Below are 20,479 nucleotides of genomic sequence, written 5' to 3' on the forward strand. Positions count from 1 at the left end.
CCCTCTTTCCCTTAAAAAATATATTTTTGGAAAACATTTTTATAAATTATAATCTTCTCCCATTTTGTCTTAGGTAAAATACTACATTTTGTTTTCCTCTATCATAATGACAGTGTCATCCTGAGAACTTTATGATCTTATACTGTACTTCAGTTGTCTGGTAGAAGCCCTCAGGGGCTTCTAAGCTGTGTAGTTTTTGCCCCTACACTAGATGGCACCACTGTATAACAGAATTCTATAGTTTTCTGTTTTCCCCCTTCCTCCAAATTCCTGGCTCTTACTTTTCATAGCAATCAATATTCTTGTCTGTAGAAATTCCCCTTTAGGGGCGCCTGGGTGGCACAGCAGTTAAGCGTCTGCCTTCGGCTCAGGGCGTGATCCCGGCGTTCCGGGATTGAGCCCCACATCAGGCTCCTCCACTATGAGCCTGCTTCTTCCTCTCCCACTCCCCCTGCTTGTGTTCCCTCTCTCACTGGCTGTCTCTCTCTGTCAAATAAATAAATAAAATCTTTAAAAAAAAAAAAAAAGAAAAAAGAAACTCCCCTTTATTACCTGTCCCTGGTGATTTTTCTCTGGTAAGTGTTGGGAAACACATAGCCACTCTTTCAGCATGGTCTCTAAAGCAAGAGTGACAGACCTTGAAGAAATGAGATGTTCACGCTTGTAGCAGTGTCATTTACCTGCTCTGATGTGTATAATACATGTCACATTTGGTTTGGTGGCTTAGGTGACTTATTTGCAGCTTTTCATTGTGTTCAGGTTGATTAGATATGTACAAAGGACCTCTGGATTAGTGATGTATGAATGAAGGGATTTAAATCTTTATAAAACATTATTTCTAAATTATGTGTTAAGCTGTAAACATTATCCTATGGAAAAAAATATATATCCTGTGAATATATAGGATTATATATTCATTAATACATAGAGGGGGCAATTTCTAGGGTAGAAAGCACATGGCCTGGGTGTCATATAGACTTGGGTCAAAATGAGATTTTACCGCTTCCTGGCTGTGTGATTTGGGCCAGGGGTTTGTACCCTAGCTTTCTCATCTATAAAATAAGATAAAATATAGCTTGCATGGTTGTAGAGTATCTGAGTGTCTAGCACATAGGTGAACATTGAGTGAAAGAATTTCATTAAATGATAACAATTTTAGATATATATATATATATGACTTCAAATGTTTTATAAATGTGAATCATTAGAATCATTAGAATCATTAGAATATTTATAATTTACCCTTATTGATAAATAAATATACAATTATAAATCACCAGAACAAAACTGCACACAATTGTATAATAATAATAAACTCTCTTAACAATTATCCATTTCTAATTCAGAAGTCAAATTATCAATGACCGTGAAAGACTGAAGTCATTAAAGAGCTCAGGCTAGCCAGTTTTTCACTCCTCTAAAGTTTCCATTTCCAGGTTGGAATATGAGTCTAGGGTGAAAAGAAGATGAGATTGAGTATCACTCTTCCAAACTGTCCCTGACCTTGAATGAAGGTGATATTTCTAGCAGCTCCAGATCTTCTGAATAGAAGTGGGAGGCAAGGTAACTCCTGACCCATTTGTAATGGAAATAGACTCTCCGTGTAATTAAAGATGTCACATCTCAGTGTAGATGCAGGCTTATTTTGAAAAATGCAAATTGATAAATAGCAAACAATCTAGGCAACAAAAAATTTCATAGTAGCTTCCTTTGGGTGCCAAAACTTTCTCAGGTATAGACAGGTAGGCTTGCATAAATATGCGCAAAACACACCCACTTCTATTTACCTACATTTAATTCTGTTCTGTGCAAGTGAGTATCACTTCCAAGAGATGATGCCAGAATAAGCTGAAGAAGGCTTAGATCTCTGTGCTTTGAGGTTAGAAGTTTGGTGCTTTGGAACCTCCAGAAGTTAGCTGGGTAGAGGGTCAGTGTAACAGCCTCGTGGTTGTAGCTCTTGGTCACATGATGCCTCAGATGTGAGACACGAGTGTAAATTCACAGCCCTGATCTTCCTTTCTGTTGGTGTGATAAAACATGCTCTGTTTGGGCGTTGCCTGGTAGATGAGAATAATACACTGTTTGAGTAAGAATGGTGTTGTCCTGAGGCGTGGCGTCCTTTTGACTTCCTCCCCCAAATGGAGCGCTTCCTGCTTTCCAGCTGAATGATGAGTCATGTGAAGAGACTTGAGGATGTGACACAGGAGATGGGTCAGGCCCTAATTATTTGAATGGTATGAATGACAAATCTGCTCATATCCCATCCAGGTAAAGCCAGGAAATGCAAGAAGGGCTGGAAATAGCTCATGGCTACATGGCAGCATCTCCCAAGGCTAGTCATTTGGTGCTTTCAACGTCCAAAAGTGCCACATCAAAGTCGTAATGTTTACCAGCATTCTCATTGCAAATCTGAACATTCTGATGCTTATTTCTATTTCTTGTGATTTCTGGTCACTGGGAAGTGTTGTTTGAGTAAATTCAGAGTGACAGATTTGTGAAGTGTTGGTATACCTGAGCTAGACCTATGTCTGTGCTCTAATAGCAACATGTGGCCAGAAGAACCAACGTGCTAGAACACTCCCTGGGGTGTGTGAGGAAGATGGCTTATACTGTCCATTAAATCATGTTCTTCTAGAATGTGAGCATTAGCATTTGTTGTCTGTCAGGAGGCACTTATATATATTATTTTGTTTTATCCTAATTATGACTTAATGAGGTAATAATAATAAACAAAATTAGTGATATGCCTAATGCTTACTGTGGGCTTGTCATTATTCTAAGTAGCCATTTGTCTCATCTAATCCTCCTAACAACCCTGGCCAGTAGGGATTACTGTCCCATTTTATAAGTTAGAAAACTGAGACTTAGATTGAGGAATTAGATGGCTAATAAAGTAAAGGAGTTAGGACTTAAACTAGTCTTGTCTGACTTCAAACATTGTGATTTGTACCATGTTGTTTCCCTCTTTTACTGTCCTCAGAGTATCAGCAACAAGCCAGCCAACCAACCAGACAAGCCAATAACCAAATAAGCAAGCAAACAAACAAACAAACAAACAAAAACCCCAGTTTCAGCCTCCTTTAATGGAATATATGTGAGAAAAATGCTTGTGTTCAGTTGGAGAGCAGTAGCCCAAATATAGCATAGGGTACTTTTCTCACTGACACTGAGAAGAAAATGGAATCTATACCATTGAGTTACATTCAGCAAATATGAAGTGCCTGCTCTGTTGGTCATGCTTCTTATGAGACCCTGAGGTGAAAAATCAAGAGATACTTAAGAACATCCTCTTAAATAAGAAAGCTACTGTTCTTATTTTATCCCTTCATGCTAATACATATCATTTCCTGCAAGAAGTGGCCGGTTGGAGGGTATTCCCTCTGGTTTCCTGAGAGCTGAGGCATGTTCATTATTCTGTATATATCACGATGTGAAAGAACAACCTCCTAAAAAATGGCTTCCTGATTTCAATTTCAGCACACTTCGCAGAGAGTCATGTTAATGGCCCATCATGATAAGATGATCAAATAGTCAAATAGTCCAACCTCTAAATGCACTGGGAAATCTGGGTGAATGGTAGTCTACCATTTTCCACCTTTGTTTTCCCTGCAACTTGTTTTTTGTTGTGATTGACTTAGAGAAAATGAAGTACGATATATTATATGAGTCAGCTTTTGGAAAAGTAAAGAAGACTCCAGAGTCAGTTTTGTCTAAGGAACTCTTGTGTGTGGTATAAAGTGAATATCTTAAATAAATGTAAGATCTTTCTAAGCATGCCAGGGATGAAAAGTTTAGCTCTGGAGCTCCTGGGTGGCTCAGTCCGTCAAGCGTCTGCCTTCGGCTCAGGTCATGAACAGGTCCTGGGATGGAGCCCGACGTCAGGCTCCTTGCTCAGTGAGGGGTGTGCTTCTCCCTCTGCCCCTCCCCCTGCTCATGCTCTCTCTCGAAATCTTTCTCTCAAATAAATAAAATCTTTAAAAAAAGAAAAAGTAAAGTTTAGCTTCTTTTACCACATAGGCATTTTTTTTTTTAAATTATAGGAGCTCTCTTTGTCTGGAGATGATTTCAGAGGACCTTTTATATACATTTTTGATACAATTTGAAGATACTGTGCACACCAAACACTTTTGCTGTCCTGTACATTTTGTTTACACACGTGCACATTTATCTAAAGTCCACCATGGTATGGTACATACACAGCAAACAGACAGTCATGGGAGAGATCAGGAGGAAGAATTATGTGAACCATGTACTGGAGAAAATCAAACCCCATTGTTTGTACCATATGTTGTTCTTTACTACTCTTATTTTTTTCTTAAGAGCCACAAATTATGCCAGTTTCCAAATATGGGCAATAAATAACATTGTCTCCTTACCCTCCCCTAATCCCCATACACCAAACAGAGAACAGCCCCCTCCTAATATAGATCTCCATGTCCCCAACTCCAAATTACCAGCAACAAATTGAGGATCTCCATTTATATTTCTAGTTTTTGTGAAAGAAATATATTGTGGAAATAATTATGGTGAGTTAGAAGAAATTATTCAGTTTCCTTATAAAGCCAGTCTTTTCCACCATCTTAAGCTTTAAGGAGAAACTTCTATTTATTCATTCATAGAATATTTACCGAATATTTAGTAGGGGCACATCATCATTCAAATGATATTCAAAACTATAACATATGTGCCTTGGGCCCAAGGAGGGGACTGTCTAATTCAAGAGATAATTCACATACATATGAAAAATTGAGTATTAATATAAAAATTTAAAGTACTAACATTAGGAGGTAAATAAATGGTCCACAGAATGATGAAATGATCTATGTCATACTTGCCATCTTCTTAAGTGCTGAATTCCTGTTTTCTTTCTAGTACTTTGTCTTGTGTTTCATCTGTAATTCAAAGCCTGCGTAAAAATCTTACTTCCTCCATTGAAAACTTTGAGCATGAGGAGAATTATGGTCAGATTACCTTTGGGTCTAAATTACTCATTATGTGCCTTCTTTTCCATTAAGCATTTGTGTTTACTTGCTTTTTGCTTGCTTATGACTCTATTCATGTGAGAACTGGTTCCGAGATACTGAGCTGGAGTATAGCTACTTACACATCTTTAAAGAAAGATTTTCCTCTAGGGAAAAAAAGCTATGCCCTTAACTGAGCATGCAATTCTGAAAGGCAAAGGAGCAAGTGGACATCCCAAATCAACCTGGCTCAGGAGTACTCAGCCCACTCAATGGAGTACCGTGTTTCTACTTGATCTCCTACACAACGCTTATTCTACTCACTTAGCGATGAATCACTTGTTCTTGGGTCCTTTGTGCCTTTCTCGTCTTTGTTGATACTTTTACTGTCTACTTTACTTCCTAGCATTATGTGCAGTGGTGGGGTGGGCCTACTCAGTGATGGTCAGGTCTTAAAGGACCGAGTGGAATGTCCATAGCCAGTGACTGTCACATTGAATGGGCACTCAATTAAAATTTACTAAATAAATGACTGTGAACACTTAGATGTAGATTTTAACCAAAATTAATATTACAGTTCTTTTATAGGAAAGAAAATCCAATGGAAAAAACACCAAGTGAAGTAGCCCTTTCCTTCCTCTTTAGGCCATGTTAGGGAAACTATCTTGAGATGTCTTGGTAGCTGTAGTGCATCCTCCTGTTTTCATAGTTGAGAGGTCAAGAAGCAGCCCCAGAGAGTTTATAAGGAATTCCCCAAGGCCACCATGTAAGGCAGTGGTACAGCCAGACCAGCCTCGGTATTTCCCCATTGCTGGCCCACACCTGTCCCTTTAGCAGAATCTCTGAATAGGAGTTAAAAGCTCATGTGATAAGGTAAAGCTGTGGATTAACTGTGTTTCCAAAACTATTTTGAGTATCTGATAAGAGTCATAGACCCTCCCTCTCCTTAGAAAAATGTATACATATGAAACTTTGTATATAATTTCAGGCATGAACTTCATGAATCTTATCCAATGACAAGCATCTAGGTAGGGTTCATGATCCCCATTTCAAGAAATCCTGATTCAGATGGTATTTGACAGGAAACATTCTGCCTATTTCTAAACTCTTCTATACTCTAATTACACTGAGTAATTACAAGACCATACAATGTGGATACTTACTACCACTTCTCAAAATGCCCATTTAGAATTTAATTATTAACGAGGGAACAATTCCCAAAGCAGACATCCAAATCTACATGTTGGCTGAAAACACCCCCCACACACACACCCACTCCTGAACATAAACTATTAATTTAAAAAGCATCTACTTTACTCGATATAAACGCAGTTTAATGACTTGAAATTTTGGATTTCCTATAACTACCTAATCCTCCATTTAAAATTTTTTATTGTCCCTCTGTTTCTATCATTTTTTATATTAATCACCTGTCATAGTATGTATCATTTATTAAGTACCTACTCTGGAGGCTAGAACATTAGTTATGCAGCAAGTATATATAGACCATCTGCTATGTGTAAGATATTCCGAGAGTTGCTGGGAATGGGTTCCCCAGAAGATACAGGCGTGGTCTTTTTTCTCAAGGAGATTATGTAGGTCTTAGGTCTTTACTGAGTGCTAAATGGGCCTCAAGCAAGAGAGACAGATAAAAACCACTTTTAGGTGAGGTTAACAGCATGAAGGAGGTTAGGGGTCTGTACTGGGCTTTGGAAGGTAAGTGGGATTTGAGAAGGCCAAAAAGAAGTGGAGGGTATTTTAGTCGATTCCAGTTATCTGTTGCTACATAAAAAACTACCCTAAAATTAGTCACTTAAAACAACCACACGTTTTTTTATTATTTAAATTTAATTTAGTTAACATATAGTGTATTATTAGTTTCAGGGACAGAATTCAGTGATTCATCAGTTGCATATAACACCCAGTGCTCATTACATTACATGCCCTCCTTAATGCCCATCACTCAATTACCCTGGCCCCCCAGACCCCTCTCCTCCAGCAACCCTCAGTTTGTTTCTTAGAGTTAACTGTCTCTTATGGTTTGCCTCCCTCTCTATTTTTATCTTATTTTATTTTTCCTTCCCTTCCCCTGTGTTCATCTGTTTTGTTTCTTAAATTCTACATATGAGTGAAATCGTATGGTATTTGTCTTTCTCTGACTGGCTTATTTCGCTTAGCATAATACCCTCCAGTTCCATCCACGTTGTTGCAGATGGCAAGAGTTCATTCCTTTTGATGGCTGATGCAGAGAAAGGGGAACCGTCTTACACTGTTGGTGGGAATGCAAACTGGTGTAGCCACTGTGGAAAACAGTATGGAGGTTCCTCAAAAAGTTAAAAATAGAACTACCCTGTGACCCAGCAATTGCACTACTAAGTATTTATCCAAAGGATACAAAAATAGTGATACAAAGGGGCATATGCACCCCAAGGTTTATAGGAGCAATGTCCACGATAGCCAAAATATGGAGAGAGCCCAAATGTCCATCAACAGATGAATGGATAAAAAAAGATGTGGTATACAAAACAACCACACTCTTATTTTGCTCACAAATGTGCAATTTGGATAGAGCATGGCAGGGGGTAGGGGTGGGAGAGAACAGCTTATCTCTGTTCCACTTGGGATCGTTAGGGGACAACCTAGAGGATAGCTAGGGGCTGAAATCAGCTGAAGGCTCTCTGCTGGTATGTCTTTCGGTTGATGCTGGCTGTCAGGTGGCCTTTCCACGTGGCTGCTTGGCTTTCTCCTAGCAAGGAGTCTAGTATCAAGAACCAATGTCCTGGGGCGCCTGGGTGGCACAGTCGTTAAGCGCCTGCCTTCGGCTCAGGGCGTGATCCTGGCATTCCGGGATCGAGCCCCACATCAGGCTCCTCCGCTGGAGGCCTGCTTCTTCCTCTCCCACTCCCCCTGCTTGTGTTCTCTCTCGCTGGCTGTCTGTCTCTGTCAAATGAATAAATAAAATCTTTAAAAAAAAAAAAAAACCAATGTCCTGAGAGAAACGGGCAGAAGCTCCTTCAATTTTATGACCTACCGTGTAAGTTATCCATTGCCACGTTGATCATATTCACAGGTACACCCAGATTCAAGGAGACGGAACCTAGGCCCCACTTTTAACTCATTCAGGTCACATTGTAGGAAGAGCATGTAGGATGGGAGAGATTGCTGTGGTCCCTCTGGAAAACATAGTCCGCCACACAGGTATGGAGTTAGAGCAGTGAGGTTATAGAGGTGGTAAAGTTACAGGTGCTGGGGAATCAGTTTGAGTAGAACGGAGAATTTGTGGGTAGAAGCCTGGGAAAATGGATAGGAATCTAAGCCAAAGAATCTGGACTTGGATCTGTTGACACTAGTTGAGTCTTTAGAGTTTTTGCTGGGATCACAGTGACAACGAGAATGATATGGCTGTAGAATGCTCTATAGTATGAGGGGGAGGTTGAAGGGGGCACAATGACCGAGCATTTATCACCTCAGTCTGGATATATTGTGATAAGGCCATGCCTCGGGTGAATATAGTCTAGAAAAAGGGAGCAGGTGTGAGAGATGTTGCCAGGGAATATAGGATGTTAAAAATAATTGGAAAAGAGGAGTAAAGGAAAAGAAAAAGGGATATTGTCACTCTTCAGAGCTAAGTAGAAATCTAGACTCTGTTCTTGAGGACATGAGGATATTTATAATCCCTATCCCATTTGTGAATATTCATATTCATATATTTCATTGCAGCCATTTTGATTTTGACTCTGTTTGATTTTGAGATTGTGGGCCTGAATCCCCATTTATAGAAGAGAAAATTAAGTAATTATCCAAGTGTCCTATACTAGAATCTCTTCTCTGTAAAGGCCAATCTGTGAAGGCCTTCTCTGTGACCACCAACTAAATCTTGAAATCTGTGCACTAATTAATATCTACAGAAATAGCTCTTGTTCTGACACCAGGTGGCTGGCTAGCTTATATGTGACAGCAGCTAGTACTTTGCCATTAAATTGTTAATCCTTTCAAGGCAGGGCTTGTGTAGCGTTTGTGTTATTTGCCTTACACGTAGAAGAAGCTTCATCTTTGAGGCTGAATGCAGTTGATATATGTGTAAAGCAAAGACTCTTCTCGTAGATACAAGTGAGGCTGTATTTTATGGTTGGTCAGTGCATGCTGCCGAATAAGTCTGCGTGCTCCGTCTTGCCCAGCCCCTGGGGAGACTTGGAGCAGGGACAGCCTCCCAAGGGAAGAATGGCTGTGGCCTTACCCTGTCCTCTCTTGCAAATCTCATCTCAACGTCCTAAGCTGGGGTTGTGAGACCCGGGGCAGAAGCTGGGGTTCAGTATGTAAGGCATGTTCATAGTTTTCAGATGCCACACGGGAAAATAGGTCTGGAGAATAAGGACACACTTCCATCTCACGCTTTTCTACTGTGAAGGCAGCCTCTGCTTTTCATGGAGCGAAAATTACTTCTGGACTTCTCACCTCCCCTTATTTGCCTCCTTCCTCTCCTACACCCCATGGTGAATCAGCTGTATGCTCTCAAGCATGAGATTCAATTACTTTTATTGTTAGGCTTGGCTATGATTGTCTTTAATAGTCAGAAAATTATCCAGCATCTAAAAAGCACAATTAAAAAATTCAGCCACAGTGTGTCCCTGTGAGTTTTGGCTGGCAGCAAAGAAGTAATTCTTCTGAGGAGTTCTTATAGACATTTGGCATTTAGTACTTGCTCTCCAAATTTTATTTCATAAATGGAAGGCTGAGGTTTTGTTTCTTTTTTTCCACTCCATTCAATTGCAGGCATATTTTAACCAATCTCAAAATGAAAGTATCAATTTAATGTCATCTCTGAGGTAGAAAATATTTTGTAGCTGATAATCCTTACTTTCTATGTACACCACCGATCAAACATATGAATACTAAGCATGTTCAGACCCTGGTTCTAGCCCTAAATAAATTGGCATCCTTGGGAAACTTTAATTCGCTAGCAACTTGTCTTCTTATTGGGAAGAAGGAAAGAACATTTTAACCAGCTTTATAGATAGTCTGATAGGAATACCAGTGCAAATGATATTGGTGAAAAAAGTACTCTAGGAATCATCGTGGACGATAGAGACTCAGGGCATTTGCTGTAAGGATCATGTGGAAGTCACTGCAGGTCAGGCTAGAGCTGCTTTGAATTATATGGGAACAGGGAGTCTTAGAGCTTTATGGACCTAAAGTATTTCTGACAAACAGCAAGTCTCTCGTAATATGCCACGGCTCAATCCAGGACAGGAGAAGTCATTGCCTCCTACACTTTCAGGGAGCAGGAAGCCATGGTAGCAACACTTAATGAATGGCCTGACAGCTCAGGGAACATCCCTGCCTGTGTTGTTGTGAACGATGCGAACCAGTTTCAAGTGGGCAGGATTAACACGCAAACCAGGCCCAGATTTTTTCTTTTAATTAATATCTGATGTTTGGCAATCAGGGAAAAGGTAATAGAGTACAGCAAACAGATTTCTTAGAGCTATGCTGTCACCTGGACTAAGACATCCTGCCATGAGATGGCAAAGGACAACAGCTGGCCACCCTGTGGCTACCAGGGAGTGGATTTGGCAAATGAAAGGGAAATGTGGAAATATTCCTCAGACATGGCCACAACTTTGGGTAAAATGCATAAACATAAAACTGACCATTTGAGCCATTTTAAGCATACAATTCAGTGGCATTAAGTACATTCATCATGTTTTGCAACCATTACCACTATCTCCTTCCAGAACTTTTTCATCACCCCAAAAGGAAATCACATACCCATTTAGCTGTTCCCCCCTCCTTCCAGCCCTGGCAACCAGTGAGCAGGTTTTTTTTAGAAAGGTCCCTGAGGTTGGGAATTAGGAGATGGGGGTTCTTTTCAACTCTGAGCTGACTCCTGTCTTTGTTTTTTCCAACAACATAGCAGTCCCCTCATAACAGCATGACGGCAAACCTATAATTTATGACTCCCTTTGCAAAGCTTTTAAAACAACTGTAGTGAGGTGTATTTATATATCATAAAATTCACCCATTTCGAGTGTATAATTCAATGGGAATCTTTACGAGGTGGCACAACTATCACCACCATCCGGTTTTAGAACAGTTTCATCCTCCTGCTTAGATCCCTCATGGCCATTTATAGTTAATCATATCCCACCCTCATCCCTGGGCAATCACAGATCTACTTTCCATCTCTACAAATTTGCCTCTCCTGGACATTTCTTATCAATGTAATCATGTGATATGTGGTCTCCATTTCTGGCTCCTTTCACTGAATATCCGGTTTCTGAAATTCATCCATGGTGTAGTGTATGTCAGTAGTTTTTTTTTTTTCATTACAGTATTCCATTGATTGAATGTACCACCTTTTATCTACCCATTCACTTGCAAACATTTTGTGGACCCCACACACTTTCTTTGTGCAATTCTGCGACTCTGTGCAAACATTTTAGAGGAAGTTTCTTGTCTGCAAATTCTAGAGGGTTCTGTTATTGGATGTCCTCTAATATGCCCACTCACTAAGGTTCTGTCCAACACAAGTCCCCAGGGCAGATTCAGATTCTTAGATCATTCATTTATTCAGCAAATGTATGTTGAGACCTCACACCCTGCCGTGCTCTGTGCTAGACACAAGGGATATGTGCCAGTGCTCTGGGAGTTTCTGCTCTAAGTCGAGAGACAAAGCTGTCTTCACACCATGCACAGCTCCCCTTCTGGTGGGTCAGAGGAGCATACACATTCTATTGGGACCGATATTTGGTCACTGGCAGCTTTCTCTGTCCCCCCCACCCTGCCCTGAACTTCTCACTCCTCAAATATTTGATGCTCCTCTGAGGTGCTCCCATTTCATCCTGAGTTTCCAGCACATTTTGTTTGATGTCTCTTCTATCTCTGGGATGTGAGCAACTTGGGGATAGCATGGTGTCTCTGTATATGCCTTGAGTGTAGAAATGAATGATGAATGAATGACTCTTACTGATGAATGCAGGAAGGGATGAAGGAGCAAATAGAAGAATTAGGGACAATTGGCCTCTTCAGATCTCTTGACTTCTAGACATACTTGTTCCCTCTCTAGTTGGAGTCAGCAGTTACATGGTTGCCTCTCCAGAGTGAAGGCACAAGTACACAAGAGAAAACACAGTAATCTGAAATTCTCTCCACTCCTTGGAACACACGCTTGACATAAACTTCCTATCACTGTCATTGATATTTTAATAATATCCCTAGGGCCATTCTCCAGGCAGACTATTTAGGGAAACAATATGAAAATGGTCTTGCATGGCAGGGTGACCAGGCCCAGATGCCAAAGGTAGTGACTTAGAATGGCTTCTCCAGCCTGTCTCCTGGCCCCTCCCTGCTCTGTTCTGCCACCACCCAGCTCATGCTCTTAGCTTCCTCCTTGACTCCTGCCCTGGGTCATCCTGCCTGACCAGAAAGCCAGGAGTGAAGGGGACAGGACACATCCTGTGTATTCCTGTGGGACACTGGGCTGAAGGTGGAAGAGGGAAGACCCAGGAGGCTCCACCAGGCAAGGTGTTTCATGTGGAGAAGAAAACAGGTGGTTCTTGAGGGCTCTACTTCTTGCCACTACTGGTGGCTGGGGTCTAATCAGAGTCCCATTAAAATTACTGGGACAAAGCATTAAAAAGGGAAAAGACATGGAAATGTCTAGTCTTGGAGATTAATGAAGGTTACTTGAAGCTTTATTAATAGGCTATAATTATTTTTAAGATTACGTTATTTTGTAGGACTAAATACATATGTGTTATCTGCTTTAATAGGACAATGTTTTAGCCTTCTCCATCTCGGGATAACTGTGGAGATTTTCCTTTATTTTCACGGTCATTGGTTGGGGCCTGTTGGTTTGATCCATCATACAAATGCACTTCATGGCTGGTGGCCATCATACTACTGTGGAGGGTCTACTATGGATTAACGTGTCCCTCTACCCATTACAGAAGGACTCTTCATCCCTGGATGAACCCTAGCCTGCTGGGTTCCATTTCTTATTGGCAGAGAAAGATTGAGATGCTAGTTGGAGAGAAATTACCTTGGGTTTGAGTTGATTCTATTTTTGCTTAGCATCTTTGCCATTTAAAACGTGCTCATGCTTGAGGCACCTCAAATACATTTTATCAATTCTAAATTCACATACAGAGATACTTCTCTCTGAGCCAGCTCCAGTGAAAATGCAGTGACACCTGGTACTAATCTTGTGAATCGAAAGTCAGAGGGTACATTCTTTTTTTTCTCCTTCTTGACACTTTGCTTTTAATTTGCACTGGATCCTTTCTGTTGAGTTAGTAATTTCATTTTAAGTATAGAAATCAAGTTTAATTAAAGCTTTCTTGCCATTTAAAATAATAATTTGTTTATTTAGCATTCTTAATTACCTTGAGTAAATTGCCTATAGAAGCTCACCTAATTCATTTGTTTGTTCAAATTATTACTGTCATTTGCATATTTTGAAAGACACCACTTTAATGAAACACTGGGATGAAGTCAGGGCAGATGATACTTTCTGTGGCAAATGCTAAGGCAATGGTCTTTCTGCTCTTGTCTGTTTGTTCAGCTGGTAGGTTTGCATCATCCTCCTGAGTTTTCACAAAAGATCAAAGTTTTAAAAAGCTTCAGTATCAGAAAATCATTAGTAATGAAATGTCGGGGTGAGGGGGCAATTTAATGACTGTGAGCAGCATTCAGGTCCAGCCAGAAACGGCCCCTTATGCATCTCCTTTTAGCTTCTTGTAACGAATGCGAGTATGCCTCTCCTTAACCCCAACATGTGTTCTTGCAGACTTGAGGGTATATATAACATTTCTAGTGCATGTGAGGAACTTAAAATAATTTGTGGAAAGGCTTTCTGTTAATAGTGGAAAAAATGTGATATTGAATAAAGGCAACAATTTTATTCTGAGGGTGTTACAACCATTTATCAGTGTTAATAAATAACCACCTATAGGAGAGTTCAGAGAATTTATATTGATAAATAGGTAAGAATGATTTTTTTATTTGCTTATCAATTACTTTAGGTTTTAAGTATGGGTCTTAGCTCATAATCTTTGGGAGTGCTCTTTTGACTGTTCTTTGGGAGCTTTTCTTTTCTTTTTTTTTTTTTTTAAAGATTTTATTTATTTATTTGACAGAGATAGAGACAGCCAGCGAGAGAGGGAACACAGGCAGGGGGAGTGGGAGAGGAAGAAGCAGGCTCATAGCAGAGGAGCCTGACGTGGGGCTCGATCCCATAACGCCGGGATCACACCCTGAGCCGAAGGCAGGAGCTTAACCGCTGTGCCACCCAGGCGCCCCTCTTTTCTTTTTTTAGCATGGAGGAATGAGGGATTTCTTCATGGTTCTGCACAAGTTTGCAGGATAATTTGATTGAATCAGTTTCTGATTTATTGATTTTAAGTAAATCCCGAGCTTCCTAAACTTTAGAAACTGACTCATAGTTCCCACTATAAAAAAAACAATTTGATAGAGCATAATAGAACACGTTGCATTAATTTAAGTATCTCCAGGTTTCCTATTGCCTATAACCAAAATGTGGAAAACATTCTAACAAGGAGCCCTTCATTAGTGTTAGTTATGTACTAAGAGCATCTCTGAATGATGTGGCCAGAAGGCATATCTCAAATAGGAAACATTCTCTCTTTTGTACTAATGGATTATTTGTAGAGAAAGTGCATATGCATCTTATGGAACACTAGTAATGAAAGTAAATGAATAACAGAGCCAGTTTTTGATGTTTGCACTCCAATTTAAAGGTCTATGATAAAGGCAGGAAGATCGCTCCTTTCTGAGCCTGGTTGGGCCTGCACCCTACTCTTCTCTCTTTGTTCATGAAGGCACAGCCCCTGGTCCACCATTAATAGGGCATGCACTTTTAGACCTTCTCCCTGTCGTAATAGGAAGGATGCTATCCTGATGCTCAGGGGTCCTGCTGTGGTGACTTAGTAACCCCATGACCTTGGGCAGGTTACTTCCCTGGACTTGTTTCCTTTTGTGGAAAGCGGTTGTCTGTAGAAGAACTAGAGATTTTTTAAGGTCATTCTAATTAAAATTCTGTGCTTTCAGTGGAAATGGATTATCTCTCATCCGTATTCCTACCCACAGTCTCTATGCATCCAGGTGTGGGAGTTCAGGAAGCCAATTCCTGGAGTCCAGGTGGAGTGAGAAGGTATGCATTAGAGTGAAGCAGGTCGGCTCACAGGGGCATCAAGCCTACTGCCTTATCATGCTCTCAATTCTGATGAGCCCACCTGTGCCCACACACTGAACCTTTGACCTTGCCTGGGTTTGTAACTCTTCCCACTCCCACTTAGGGTAGAGAGAGGTGGGGATGCTGAAGGATCTTAGAGACGCAAGTATCTGGAATATGCTCTTGATGTCTAAAATAAAATGCTACCTTTGTTTAAAGAACACAAAAGAAGAATTCTTTTCCTCTTGTTTGACTTAGGAAAAAAAAGGACTCTAAACATTGTGACTTGTAAATGTTGATATATTTTCTGGCATTAGTAAGGGATTTTATCTTATTTTGTAATTTACAAAGTAAAAATATCAATAAATATTATTAAAAATTCAAACCATATACAAAAGATGTTAAGTAAAAAAATGAAACTCCTTTTTACTTTCACTCTCGGGGGGCTATCCACTATTAACACGTCTATTTGGCTATTTCCCAGGCATTTTCCTATGCACATATCAATGCAATTATCATATATGCCTATCTTTTTGCCTTAAAAACTGAATTATACTGTAAATACAATTATACCAACTACTTTTTTTTTTTACTTAAATGCCTTTCATAGATATTCTGCTGTGAGAATACTTATAGATCACGGCAAGGTATGCGTTTGTTAAAAACAGCTGGACTTGTTTGTGTAACTATGTAGACACAATAAATCATAGAAGAGCAGTAACTCAGTAGTATGTACCATACTTTTTCTTTCTGTTTTAGGAATGGTAGTGAGAATTGGCCATTCTCTAGGCAGCCTGGTGTTACTTGCCCTGAACTTTTTCATAACCTGGTTCCCAGAATGAAGATAACCTTATTCCTTAAAGTAGCTCTCTATTAGCTATTCTGATGAATAAATATATACTCATTGTCAATAAGCTAATATGTAACTCTTCCAGATTTTATATTTAGGTATATGCATTTTTAAATTTTGGTTAATGCTTATGCAGTGCTAACTATGTGTCGGGCACAGTTCTAAACATGTTTCAAATTTAAACTTATTTGATTCTTATGACAACTATATGAGGTAGGTACCATTATCGCATTTTAGTTTCCTTGTGATTTTTTCATCTAAACAATTATGTTATCTGCAGAAAATGGGAGTCTTATTTCTTTCTCTCTAACCTTTATGCCTTTTATTGATCTTTCCTGCCTTGTTGTACTGATTAGGACATCCAGCACTGGGTGAATAGAATTGGTGAGAGTAGACATCTCTCGTTACTGATCTTGGGGAAAAGCATTCAATATATCACCATTAAATAAGATTATAACTGTAGATTGAGGAAATCGCCCTTCCATATTTAATCCACTGAGAGTTTTGATCATGAATTGGTATTGAACTTTGTCAGATGCTTTTCTGAGTATATTGAAATTCTATATGGTTTTTCTCTTTTATTCTGGTGGTACATCTATTATAATAATTGATTTTTAAATGTTAAAACTGCATTACATTCCTAAGATAAACCCTACTTGGTCATGATGTCAAACAGGGTGATTATCTTTGTATATTACTAAACTTTATTTGGTAATATTTGTTAAGGAATTTTTGTATCTATATTCATAGATACTGAGCTGTAATTTTCTTTTCTCATAGTATTTTTGTCAGGTATCAGGGTTAAGCTGGCCTCATAAAATGAGTTGGGGAAGCTTCCATCCTGCTCCATTTTCTGAAAAAAAGTTTGTGTAAGATTAATATTATCTTTTCCTTAAATGTTTGATAGAATTCACCATGAAACCATTTGTCCTGGAGTCTTCTTTATAGGAAGGATTTTGATAGTGTATTCAATTACTTTAAGAGAGATTGAACTATTAAGATTTTTAATTTCATCTTGTGCTGATTTTGGTAAATTCTATTTTTTAAGAAATTTGTCCATTTTATCTAAGTTTCCAAGTTCACTGACAGCAAAGTTGTTTATTAGAGTTATTATCCCTTCAATATATTCAGATCTCTAGAGACATCTTTTTCATTCCTGATACTGGCAATTTTTATTCTCTCATTTTAATTTTTCTTGATCAGTCTAGCTGGGAATTTGTGAAATTTGTTGATCTTGTAAATAACTAACTTTTAGTTTTCTTGATTTTCTCTATTGTTTTTGTTTTTTTTCATTGATTTATGCTCTTTTAAACTTCCTTCCTTTTGTTTCCTTTGGATTTAATTTGTTCTTTTTTCTAGCTTCTCAGGTGGAGACTTGAGTCACTGCTTTTATACCTTTATCCTATAGGAAAAAGGATATCCTATAGTTTCTACTGTAAACCCTTATAGCTATAAATTTCCCTCTAATTACTTAACTATGACACACAAATTTTGATATATTGCATTTTCATTACTCTTTACTTCAAAATACTTTCCCTGTGATTTCTTCTTTCTTTCACAAGTTCTTTAAAAGTGTGTTCTCAATTTCCAAATATTTGGGGCTTTCTAGATATCTTATTGTTACTCTTTTTAGTTTAATTAAATTATGGTCAGAAAACATATTTGGTAGAATTTCAGTTATTTGTAATTTATTGAGACTTTGTCTGTAACACACCAAATTGTCTGTGTTGGTGAACGTACCATGTACACTTGAAAAGAATGTGTATTCTGCAGTTGTTGGGTGCAGTGTACTATAAATGTCAACTAAGCCAGTGTAGTTGATAGTGATATTCAGGTCTTCCGTGTTCTCACTGTGTTGTGTGTGCGTGTGTGTGTGTGTGTGTGTGTGTGTGTGTGTGTTTGTCTTGTTCTATTAATTACTGAGAAAACAGTCTTAAAATCTCCAACTATGATTTTTGGATTTGTCTATTTACTCAGTAATTCTGTCAATATTGTTTAAAATGTTCTATTATTAGGCACATATCCATTTATTATTTTTACTTCTTTCAGATGAATTGCCTTTTTTACCATTATGAAGTGTCTCTTTGGTAATACTCTTTGCCTTAAAATCTAGTTTGTATGATATTAATATAGTCATTCCAGCTTTCTTATGCTTTCTCTTTTTCCATGCTTTTATTTTCAAACTGTCTGTTACACGTATTAAAAGATATGGAGAACATATAGATGAGTTTTAATTTTTTACCCATTCTGGCAATTTCCATTTTTTAATTGGAGTGTTTCATCTGTTTACATTTAATATAATTATTTATATGTTTGGATTTAGATTTACCCGTTTGCTATTTGTTTTCCCTTCATCCCATCTACTTTTGTTCCTCTCCCTTACTTTCAGGCCTTATTTTGATTTAATTGAATATATTTTAGAATTCTGCATTAGTTTGGTTCTTCAGGAAGCAGATGCCAAGATGAAGTTATCTGTGCAAGAAAAAGAGCAGGCATCTGACATCTGTGAAAGGAGGGAGCAAGAACGGAGGATAAGGTAGAAAAAGCCTCAAACCGTATTATGATTTTGAGAAAGTCCCTGCCAGCCTGATGGAGGATTTTGGTCAAAGATCGCTGATAGATGAGTGTTGCACTGGGCAGAATCGGCCGACTGCGCATATCCCTGTCATGTTCAGTCAGGGGCTAACTGCAAAGAACATAGCTTTGATTCACTCACAGTGGATCCCAAAGGTGCTACCACTGGATGCTGTCAGCTAACTCCTCACGGCTGACTGTCAGGTTTCTTCTAGGAGGGAGATCCAAGTGAGGCACCCTTCATGGCTACCACAAATTCCATTTTAATTTTTCTATTGGTTTTTTTAATTGTCTCTCTTTGCATTAATTTTTAGTGGTTGCTGTAGAGATTACCACATATATTTTTAGCTTTTCACACTCTACTTGGAGGTAATACTGTGCTGCTTCATGTCAAGCATTGGAACATGGCAACTGCTTCGCTTCATTTACTGGCCCCTCCATCCTCTGTGCTGCCATTGCCGTGTATTATGTTAGAAGTCCCACGATAGAGTGTTATAATTTAAGAAAAAGAAAAAGTCTATGTCTTTTAAAGAATTTCAAATGAGTGTGTGTGTATGTTTGTGTGTGTGTTTTATACTCACCGGCATATTTACCATTTGCCATTTTCAGTGATCTTCATTCCTTCCTTAGACCCAAATAACCATTTGTGGAATTTATTTTTGTCCGGTAGAACTTTCTTCAACCTTTCAAGTAGTGCAGATCTGCTGGCAATTAACTCTTCTAGGTTTTGTTTTTCTGAAAATGTCTTCATTTAGCCTTCATTGTCTAAGAATATTTTTGCCGGATATAGAATTCTGGCTTGACCACTGTTGCTCTTGTTGGCATTATAAAGATGTCATTCTTCTATGTCCTAGCCTACATTATTTTTGATGAGAAATTAGTATAGTTTTATCCTGTAAATAATATGCCATTTTCCCCTGGTTGCTTTCAAGATTTTCTCTTTGTCTTTAAATTTTAGCAGTTTGAATATGTGCCCTGGCATGGGTTTATATTTTGTTTTGTTTTTATTTATCCTGTTTGGGGTTCACAGAGGTTTTTAAATTTGTAAATTTATATCTTCGTTTTTACCAAATTTTGGCAAATTTGCATTATTATTTTTTCAAATGTTGTTTTCTTTCTTTTCTTTTCTTTTTTTCTCTCTTCACCTATCATTCTGGGATTTCAATTACACATGTATTATACATGCTATTATATCCCACTGGACCCTGAGGCTTTGTTCATTCTTTAAGTTCTTTTCTCTCTTTCATAAATTGGTTAATTTATATTGTTCTATCTTCAAGTTCACTGATAACTTTTTATTCCTTTTTTTCTAATCTGCTGTTAGATCATCCAGGGAATTTTCTTTTTTTTTTTTCTTTTTTTTTTTTTCTTTTAATGATTTTTTTATTATATTATGTTGGTCACCATACAGTACATCCCTGGTTTCCGATGTAAGGCTCGATGATTCATTAGTTGTGTATAACACCCAGTGCACCATGCAATACGTGCCCTCCTTACTACCCATCACCGGTCTATCCCATTCCCCCACCCCCCTCCCCTCTAAAGTCCTCAGTTTGTTTCTCATAGTCCATAGTCTCTCATGTTTCATTCCCCATCCAGGGAATTTTCTTTTCGGATTTTTTGTTTAGTTTTGGAATTTCCAATTATTTTTTTAAACAATTTCTCCTTCTCTGCTGAAATTTCTTTTATATCCTTTAGCATAGTTATAATAACTGCTTTAAAAATCTTTGTGTGCTAATTCCAATATCTGTATCATCTCAGAGTTGGTCTCTATGGATTATCTTTCTTTTGAGGATGGGTTTTCCTGTTTCTTTGCATGTCTAGTAATTTTGGAATGTACCTTGGACATTGTGAGTGACATGTTATAGAGATTCCAAATTATGTCACATACCTTTAAAGAGT

General features: G+C 38.6%; 1 protein-coding gene across 4 annotated transcripts in view; it reads left to right on the forward strand.

The window, feature by feature from the left end:
* Positions 1-20,479, forward strand: part of RAPGEF4 (Rap guanine nucleotide exchange factor 4) — a 272,967-nt gene that overhangs the window by 81,608 nt on the left and 170,880 nt on the right. The window lies entirely within an intron of this gene.

Source organism: Ursus americanus, chromosome 1, assembly GCF_024610735.1.
Source record: "Ursus americanus isolate L20-20 chromosome 1, mUrsAme1.1.p, whole genome shotgun sequence".
NCBI lineage: Eukaryota > Metazoa > Chordata > Mammalia > Carnivora > Ursidae > Ursus > Ursus americanus.